The 9,751-nt window shown below is 46.8% G+C and overlaps 1 protein-coding gene across 4 annotated transcripts in view; it reads right to left on the bottom strand.

Moving 5' to 3' along the window:
- ddhd2 (DDHD domain containing 2) overlaps positions 1–648 on the bottom strand; it is a 34,574-nt gene extending 33,926 nt beyond the window's left edge. For 2 of the 4 annotated variants that reach the window (XM_048618578.1, XM_048618581.1), the window contains exon 1: positions 340–598. The gene's annotated coding sequence lies outside the window, so the exon portion shown is untranslated. Of the gene's footprint in view, positions 1–339 lie in introns of all 4 variants that reach the window. The other 2 variants (XM_048618580.1, XM_048618579.1) reach the window with 2 other exon arrangements.
- Positions 649–9,751: the final 9,103 nt, after the last annotated feature.

Raw genomic sequence — 9,751 nt, 5'->3', positions numbered from 1 at the left:
GAAGGGTCAGCCTTCCTGCTCCTCTGATGCTGCCTGGCCTGCTGTGTTCATCCAGCTCCACACCTTGTTATCTCTGTTCTTGTGGAGGACTACTGCTTGTTGCACACCATCCAGGGGCAAGAGGGCCGTGGGGGCAGGGGTTGAGGGCAGGGGGCGAGGCGGGGGTCGAGGGGTGGCAGGCGGTGGGGAGGGGCAGGGGGCGAAGGGGAGCTGCTGCCCCTCCCCGTCCACCCCCAGCAGCAGAGGATCAAGCAGAGCCCCCTTCTCTCCCTGTCAGTGTCCGGGGCTGGCAGGAGAAAGGGCTGTCCGCGCAGTTGGGCCGAGCGGCCTGGTACTGACCTGTGTACTCCGAGGCCTGAGGTGAAGGCAGTACCGCTGGGTTTCTCTCAGGTTACGAGCTGTAGCCAGGAGGCCGCAGTCTCATCCCCGAGCTGCGGTTACAATGTAGCGCCTGGAAACGAGCTGCTACCACTTTGTATCCATTTGGAATAATTGCTCCCGGCCGAGCGGCTTCGAACCTGCAGCTTCTTTCAAACAGATACAACGCCCCCCTCCCACCCCAGCGGGCCAAGCCCCTTCCAGGGCAGGAGCATGCGCCCCATCCTCCCCCAGGGGCGTGTCAGTCTCACAGTGGATCCCTGCTCTGCCTGTCTGTCTCTCTCTCTCTCACACACACACACTGTCTGTATCTGACTCAACTGCCCCGCCCCCAGCTCTGTCTGTGTGACAGACAGCTTCTGTCTATGTTGGTGTGTGCACCCAGCTCTCTCTGTTTCTGTCTGTCGCCCTCCCACGCCCGCCCCAATTCTGTGTGCCCGTTGGTCTGACTGTGTCTCCTCGTGTGAAACAGGCTGTCTTTGTGGGTCTGCGGAGGAGGGTCCAATCTCCCCACCTCCCATCCCCATGGCTGTGTGTGTACATTTGTTTATGTGTGTGCGTGTGCTTGTCTTTGTGAGAGAGGGTGTCTGTGTCTGTTGTGTGTATGGATATGCACCTACCCACCCCCTCTCCCTGGATATGTCTGGGTGACAGTTTGTCTGTGTGTGCCTGTCTGTCTGTGTTGGTGTCCATATGGATGCTCCTCACCCCCTCTCCATGGCTGTCTGGGTGAGGGTTTGTGTGTGTCTGTCTATCTGTGTTCACCTGTCTGTCTGTGTTGGTGCCCATGTGGATGCTCTTCACCATCTCTCCCTGGCTCTGTCTGTCTCTCTCCTCCCATCTCTGGCAGTTAAACTGCACTTCCACAGGGCCAGAGCTCATTCTGCATCACCTCCAGCCCTGGTAAACAAAACCCTGAAGTCAGCAAGCAGCTCCTTCTGTTCACACCCTCCAGCACCTGGATCAAGTTGAAAATGCTGCTTTGCTCCATCTGAAAGGAGTACTCCTTGCTCTGCGTACTTGCTCCAATTGATTCCTTGTATGGCAATTTTTTTAGAACGAGTAACTCAACATCAACACCATCCAGATTCCAGTCCCAAACCCTCCCTTCAACAACTGAAAGCAAGTGTCAAACAAATCCATTTATTGTGCTGCGGCCCAGGAGTCATAGAGCTGTACTGCACAAAAACAGACCCTTTGGTCCAACTCGTCCGTCCCGACCAGATATCCTAAATTAATCCAGTCCCATTTGCCAGCATTTGGCCCATATCCCTCTTAAGCCCTTTCTATTCATGTACCCATTCAGATGCCTTTTAAATGTTGTAATTGTACCAGCCTCCACCACTTCCTCTGGCAGCTCATTCCATACACGCACCGCCCTCTGCATGAAAAATTTGTCCCTTAGGTCCCTTTTAAATCTTTCCCCTCTCACCTTAGACCTATGCTGTCTAGTTTTGGACTCCTCTACCTTGGGAAAACGACCTTGGCTATTCACACTATCCATGCCCCTCCTGATTTTATAAATCTCTGTAAGGTTACCCCTCAGCATCCGATGTTCCAGGGAATATGGCCCCAGCCTATTCAGTCTCTCCCTAAAGCTCAATCTCTCTAACCCCAGCAACGTCTTTGTAAATCTTTTCTGTACCCCTTCAGGTATAACAACATCTTTCCTTCAGCAGGGAGAGAAGAATTGAAAGCAGTATTCCAAAAGTGGCCTAATCAATGTCCTGTACAGCCGCAACATGACCTCCCAACTCCTATATTCAATTCACTGATCAATAAAGACAAGCATACCAAACGCCTTCTTCACTATCCTGTCTACATGCGACTCTACCTTCAAGGAAATATAGAGATAACAAGAATTGCAGATGCTGGAGTCAGAGATAGCACAGTGTGGAGCTGGAGGAACACAGCAGGTCAGGCAGCATCAGAGGGGCAGGGAAGTTCACATTTCGGGCCCGGACCCTTTTTCAAAAAAACTCCTGAAGAAAGGTCCCGACCCGAAATGTCAACTTTCCTGCTCCTCTGATGCTGCTTGGCCTGCTGTGTTCCTCCAGCTCCACACTCTTCAACGAACTATGAACCTGCACTTCAAGGTCTCTTTGTTCGGCAACACTCCATAGGACCTTACCATTAAATGTATAAGTCCTGCCCTGATTTGCCTTTCCAAAATGCAGCAGCTTTATCTAAACTAAATTCCATCTGCCACTCCTCGGCCCATCTGATCAAGGTGCTGTTGTATTCTGAGGTAACCTTCTACGCTGTCAGCTACAGCTCCAATTTGGTGTCATCTGTAAACTTAGGAACCATTCTTCCTATATTCACATCCATGTCATTGTATAAATGTCAAAAAGGACTTTGGTGACTATCTCTCACACTCTAGTCTAAGACATGCGCACATTTAGACACAAAGATCTGGAGAGTTGATCCATCAAGAAATTCAAATCACACCACTGCAGCAAGGGAACTTCCATTCATAACCAGCACAAAAAGAAAACATTCAGCCCTTGACATTCATGCCAAATGGTTTGCTCGCCTTAGTCACAGTGACCATAAAACTATCCGATCGCTGTTGCCCAGATTCATACCTGCAATGTGTGGGTTGTCTCATAAGGAAGGATTAAGGAGAGTGAAGCTTTCGAGAGCTGACCATGATTAAGACACAGAAGATCCTGTGTGGTTGTGACAGGGCACAGGGTCAGCGTGGAACAAGCTGTCTCCATTGACTATTGGGGTGAATTTGGCTGCGAGAGGTCTGTGGGGGACTGTGACCCAGGCAAACAGCCCCCAGGGCATGCATCTTTGTCCAGTGGTCTTTTCCTTGCTTTCAGAACAGAATAGCACCATTGTTTACAGCAGAGCCTGAGCCTCGTGCTGAAATCCAGTGAACAATCACTGTCCTGTTGAGGACACAGCAAGGTCAGTGAAAAGATAAGACAGCCTTTGTGCTGTATCACATTGCTATCTCTTGCCTCATGCAGACAGCAATCCAACATTGGACTTTTTTGAAAAAAATCTGTTACTTTCTTAAATTTGTAAAATAATTTAATCATGTACGTTCTCCAACATCATGTAATCAATGCTGTTCATGCACAGCATCTCTCATTGAAACTGGGACCATGACAACAGCATGAGGTAGAAATGATTAAAACAAATCTTACATACCCACCATCAGCTTCAAAACAGCGGCAGGCATTCTTCAATGCCCACCTGATGAAGGTAGACAGTGTTCACTGGGCCCAGGGCTTCATGTCTCACCTGAAGTGCACTGGAGTGGCAGCCTGTTCTGTGCGTCCATCCACAACCCCCCTGGCACAGACGGTAAGAGCTACCTGCTGAGCCACAGCCAATCTATTGTAAGCTGCCCAGTTACTGTGTGTAGGAGCTGGGGCAGCTGGTAAAACCCTGTGCCAGGGATTAAGCTTAATTTGCACAGCGTCAGGACAAGGCAGATGGTGCAAACACATCGGAGGAGCAGAAGCTCTCTACCTGATCAATTCCATCTTGTGGTAGGTGTGTGTCACTGCAAAGAGATCATCCAGCCAGGTGGTCAGTCAGCCCTTTGGAACCGATGTATGTGATCATTTTTGTACACATTTTCTGTTATTAATTCCTTGCTTCACATGTATAATACAAATGGCCTGTGTGTTTATGTGGCTTGCAGACTGTTAAGAATCAGTGTCTCTCTATCTGTGGGAAAGAATGAAGTAAATACATCAGAACCTGGATTTTGTGTTAGGTCAGCTGCTGTTCTGCAAACAAGATCCTGTCCATTTACTGCTAGGTTTCAAATGGAAGCACGCAGTGATTAAAAGAAAAACACCAACACCCCTTTAAATGCAAAACTTTTAACTCCAGGGTTGCCTCTACAAGTCAAGGGAGATCCAGGCTGACGCTTTCAGGAAATGGGTTCACATCACACAACAGCAGCTGAAAGTGTTTTCATTTCGGTTCATGAATCTTAGTCATGATGCCATCCTGACATGCCCTGGCCTACACGTGAGTCCACGCCCACAGCAACTTGCAGTTGACTCTGAAGTGCCCTCTGAAACAGCCTCAGAACCACTCAGTTTGGAGGGAAATTAGTGACACCCACATCCTGGCCAAGAATAAAGAAATCAGAGGAGTGCAGCGACAGTTCAAAAAAGCCCACAATGATTCAATGATTCTTCGCCTTGGAAATAAAATGTTTTGCAGTATGGGGAACAGATGATGAAGGATAATCGGTAACTTTCCCCTGATAAATGCACCTGATCTCACAAACCACCCAAAAGGAGATCAGAGACCAAAAAGCAAAATTGCACTCACATCACAAGCTGGAGAATGTCCATGTTTCCTTAATATTAGTTTGGGCCTCTGTTTATTTTGAAAGAAACGAGTTTATTTGGCGAACTGAATTAAATTGAAAGATCACAAAAACATGAGAAAACACTGGAGGATGTTCCATGCAGTTACACGGTGAAGGAGACACATCATTCCTTCCCATTCCTGCTTCATAATCCGGAATCTTTCCCGAGGTTTGATCGTTTATAGGGAAATGAAAGGACTCCTTCAGGAATGGTCAAGTGATGACACAGGACAGTCAAAAGATGAAACAGGAATTCTGGGGGCTGTGTCCGAAAGCACAGGAGCTGCAGGCAATTTAGTGAGCTGGACGAATAGTTTTTGGAGGTCCCCATTGACAGTCAGAATCTTTTTCCCAGAGTTGAAATGTCTAAAACTAGGGGACATGCATTTAAGGTGAAGGGGGAAAGTGCAAAGGAGATGTGAGGAGCATGTTTTTTTACACAGAGAATGCCAGGAGTCTGGAATGTGCTGCCAGGGGTGGTGGTGAAGGCAGATACAATAGGGAAGTTAAAGGGATTTGTAGATAACTGCATGAATATGTAAGAATGGAAGGATATGGACCAAGGGCAGGCAGAAGTGTTTAGTTTAATTTGGCATCATGTTCGCACAAAGTTGTGGACCAAAGTTGTGCTGTACAGTGCTATGTTCTCTGTTCTTTATCACTTCACAGTTCTCTGCGTTTAACTTGATCTGCCATGTACCTGCTCACTTTGTCAGCTTGTCAATGTTCCTTTGAAGTTTTACTCTATCCTCCTCACAGTTGACGATGCTCACAAGTTTTCTTTTATCACCCACGAACTCTGAAATTGCCGTTGGCAACCCAAGACCTGGATTATTTCCATAAATCAGAACAAGTAAGGCACCCAAGACTGACCCTGGGAGAACTCCAGCACAAAATAAATCCAGCCCGAAAAGTATTTATCAAGTGTTCCTCTCTGCTTCCCATCACTCAGCAGATTTTGTATCCACATTAGTGCTGCCCCTTTTACACCATGACGTCTAAAACATATGGTGTTGCAAGTCTATGTGGTACTGTATCAAACACCTTGTGGAAATCCATGTATACCATATCAACAGCATTACCCTCATCAACCCTCTGTTACCTCTTGAAAAGACTCCAGCAAGTTAGTTACACACATTTTCATTTCACTGATTCCATCCTAGCCCTTCTGAATTACCATAGTTTTCCATGTGACTTTTACTCATATTCCAAGTCATTGTTTCTGGAAATGCGTCCACCACTGAAGTTAAACTGACAGACTCCAAGTGAGGGGAAGGGAATACAATGCTTGGGCGAAGAAAGGAAAGGACAGAAAGAAAATTAAGCTATTTTCATTTTAGAAATGTATTTCTACAAAATCTCCAACAACAATTACTCATTTTAAAGAATGACACCTTATACTTCAAATTGTTGACTTTATGGCTGAGAGAGATTGATTGTCAGTCATTACAAATTATCCCATCATTGACAGAGTATTGATATGGTTCACTATTATACAACTTCCTATGGGGAGTTTAATGTACAAATAAAGCAACACCACATACCAGAATTCATTGAAAATTACAACACCATCGTGTATATTGTATTGGTTTTGTATGTTTGAACAATATAATTAGTGACCTTGGAGTAAAGGCCAATAGTGATCATCATATGACTGAATGTTTCAGCTTGAAAGGGAGAAGGTCAAATCCCTAACTGGTATTTTCAACTTAAGCAACAGCAGAAAGATGGGGGCAGACAGCTGAGCTCAATCGAGTGAACTGGCATATGAGGCTTGGGAATAGATTAGTCTAAGAAGCAATGGCAGACATTTAAAGGGATATTTCAGAATACTGAAGGAAGCACATTCCTCCTGTAAAGTCCTAAAGGCAGGACCCACCATCTGTGGCTAACAAAAGAAGTCAACAGAAGTATCAAACTTCAGGCAAAAATATAAAATTGTACGAACATTCGCAGGCCAGCTGACAGGTCTGAATATGAAGGACTCCCAAAAGGTCGAGTCAGGACAAATAAATGAAAGCACAAGAGGAAGCAAGGTTGTGATGTAAAACATGGACAGCAAGAGTTGCTACAGGTATCGAGAAAGGAAAAGAGTAAACCAAGTGAGTCTTGGTCTTCTAGAGGGTGAGAATGAGGTGTTCAAAACAGATAATAAAAAAGGCAAGATATGTTGAATACATTGTTTGCTTCCATCTTTACTATAGAGGACACGGAAAACACCCAGTAATCCCTCTAAATCAGGTAGGTGAAGGAAGAGATTAACTTTGTGAACTTACAATCATGAGGGAAGTGGTACTGAGAAAATAGAAGGCACTGTGGGCTAGGTCTTGATCCCAGAGTTTCAAAAGAGGGGGATAAAGAGGTAATCGCTGAGTTAGTGTGAATTTTTGAAAATTGGTTAAACTCGGGAAAGGTTGCATTGGACTGGAAAGTAGCAAATACACGACAGGGAAGCAGCAAACAGGAAACATTCGCTAGTTTATCTGTCCTGGGGAAGGTGTGAGAACTGATCATGAAGGAGGTTGTAACAAGTCATTGGGAAAATCTCAAAGTCACTGGGAAGGATCTGCATGGTTTTATGAAAGGGAAGTCAAGTTTCACCAATTTATTGGAGGAGCACATGCACTCTGGATAAAGAGTGGGGATCCCTGGCGATGTACTGCACTTGGATTTCCAGGCGACATTTGATAAGGCACTATGTGAAAGTTTATTGTGCCAAATGGGAGGTCATGGTTCACAGGGTGAACATACTCACATCTCTGGAAGGTCACGCGCTCAGCTGAAACAGAGCACACAGAAAGAAGTCTTTTTTCTGTTTGACAGGTTGTGACGAGTGCGATCCTCAGAGATCTGTGCTCGATTCTCAACCTGTGACAATTTACGAAGCCCAAGATGAGGGGACCAAAGCCAACAAAACCTGCAGATGGCACAAAGAATGGCTGGAAATTGTGTTGTGAATGTGACAGGACAAGGATGCAGACTGATACAGTTAGGTTCAGAGTGTGGGTGAAAATCTGCCAGATGGAAGCCGCTTCGACAAATCACATTCATTTTGGCAGGGAGAATAACAAAAAAAACACAAGAGCATTACTTAAACTGCAAATGACTGTAGAATTCCAAGGTGCAGAAAGATCTTGGTGTTTGAGTGCACAAGTTTCCAACAGTTAGTTTGGAAGTAATTACAAGGCGAATGGGAATTTTTTTTATTCTGTCATGGGATGTGGGCATCACTGTCTGGGCCAGCGTCCATTGCTCATCCCCAGTTGCCCTTGAGAAGATGATGGTTGGAGGGATTGTAACAAGGTCAGGCAGGTGGACCTCATAGAATCAGAGTTCCCTGATTGGGGCTGTTAATCGGGTCCAGTCAGGGAGCCCTGGCTGACAGATAGAAACGGGAGGGTCGGAGTGTCACTCTGAGGCAGCTGAGTCAGCACCTCCGCGTGTAAATAAAGGGTGACTTGGTGATGGGACACCAGCCTGAATAGAGTTATTTTTGTGATGAACCGCCTGCTTGAATCACTGCAGTCCATATCCCTGGGTGTGACAGGAGCTGAACAGAGAAAAAAGTTACGCTTCAGTTATATACCACATCTTAAAGACTCAGTGCAAGTTTGCTTCCCTCATCTAAGGAAGGATGTAAATGCATTGAAGGCAGTTTGCAGGAAGTTTACTACACTGATACCTGGCATGTCTGATGGGGAGAGATTGGACAGACTGGAGAAGATTCTGATTGCTCCTCACAAGGTGGATATGGAAAGGATGTTGCTCTGTGCTGCTGAGTCCGAAAGTAGGAGATGAGATTTTAACATGAGGGATTTCTATTTTAGGAAGGACTTAGGAGTGGCACAGTGGTTAGCACTGCTGCCTCACAGCGCCAGGGACCTGCGTTCAATTCCAGCCTTGGGTGACTGTCTGTGTGGAGTTTGCACATTCTCCCCGTGTCTGCGTGGGTTTCCTCTGGGTGCTCCGGTTTCCTCCCACAGTCCAAAGATGTGCAGGTTAGGGTGGATTGGCTGTGCTAAATTGACCATATTTCCAGGGGTATGCAGGTTAGGTAGATTAGACATGGGAAATGCAGGGGTAGTGGGTAAGTGGGGGTGGGATGCTCTTCAGAGGGTCAGTATGGTCCTGATGGGCTGAATAGCCTGACCGTACACTGTAGGGGATTCTTTGAATCTTCGCTCAGAGGGTGGCCTGACTTTGCAACTCTCTGTCTCAGAGGAGGCAACTGCATTGAATAAATTTAAAATAGCAATGGATGGAATCTCCTGAGGGAGGAGAATTAAAGGTTATTGGTGGTGGGGGGGTGGGTGGGAATGATGGTACAGAGATGGAAAGGTGCAGTTCAGAGCACAAACAGATCAGCTGCGATCTTATTGAATGGTAAAGCAGGCTCGAGGGGCTGAATAGCCTCCATCTGCTCCAAATTCATAAGTTTGTACATTCAAATTTCTCTGCGCTCTCAACCTTCCACGAATTAAAGTGATCTGTCTCAGATTGGCAGCCCCCTTGCCACAGGTTACTGAGTTATGTGTCGCTAGACCTGAGCTCCCCGACCGCTTCTCCCCCACCTCTGCCTGCCTGCCACTCCTCCCTGCTTCAGATCGTCTCTGGGTCAGCTGCAGAGTGACAGATCTGACGTCCTCCTGGGAAGCACTGGCAGGTATTTTCATTTGAGGTGTCTCCACGTTGAGAGGTCCTCGGTCAAGCTTCCTGCTCCCGGCCATTTACTTGTGAGATTGCGGGGGACCACTTGCCTGCGCACAGAAGAAAAGGGGTTTTGTTTTCAGTATTGCCGGCTGGAGAGGACAAAACTGGGGCTGGACGGTTGCAATTTGAGAAGCTCGGCCACGCTTGCCGGAGCTGCTGGAACTGGAGCGTGGCATGCAGCACCAACGTTTGGCACTGACCGCACACAGGAGCTGGGTCAATCTATAAAAGGGGGCATAGAGAGAGAGAGGAGAAAGGCAACCTACAGGTCCCTGCTGCACCTTGTTTACAGGCTCAGAGAGAGAGAGGCCAGCA

This window comes from Rhincodon typus, chromosome 40 (genome assembly GCF_021869965.1).
Source record: "Rhincodon typus isolate 14 chromosome 40, sRhiTyp1.1, whole genome shotgun sequence".
Taxonomy (NCBI): domain Eukaryota; kingdom Metazoa; phylum Chordata; class Chondrichthyes; order Orectolobiformes; family Rhincodontidae; genus Rhincodon; species Rhincodon typus.
The sequence above is the reverse complement of the archived record's forward strand: the minus strand, read 5'-3'. Positions and strand labels throughout refer to the sequence as shown.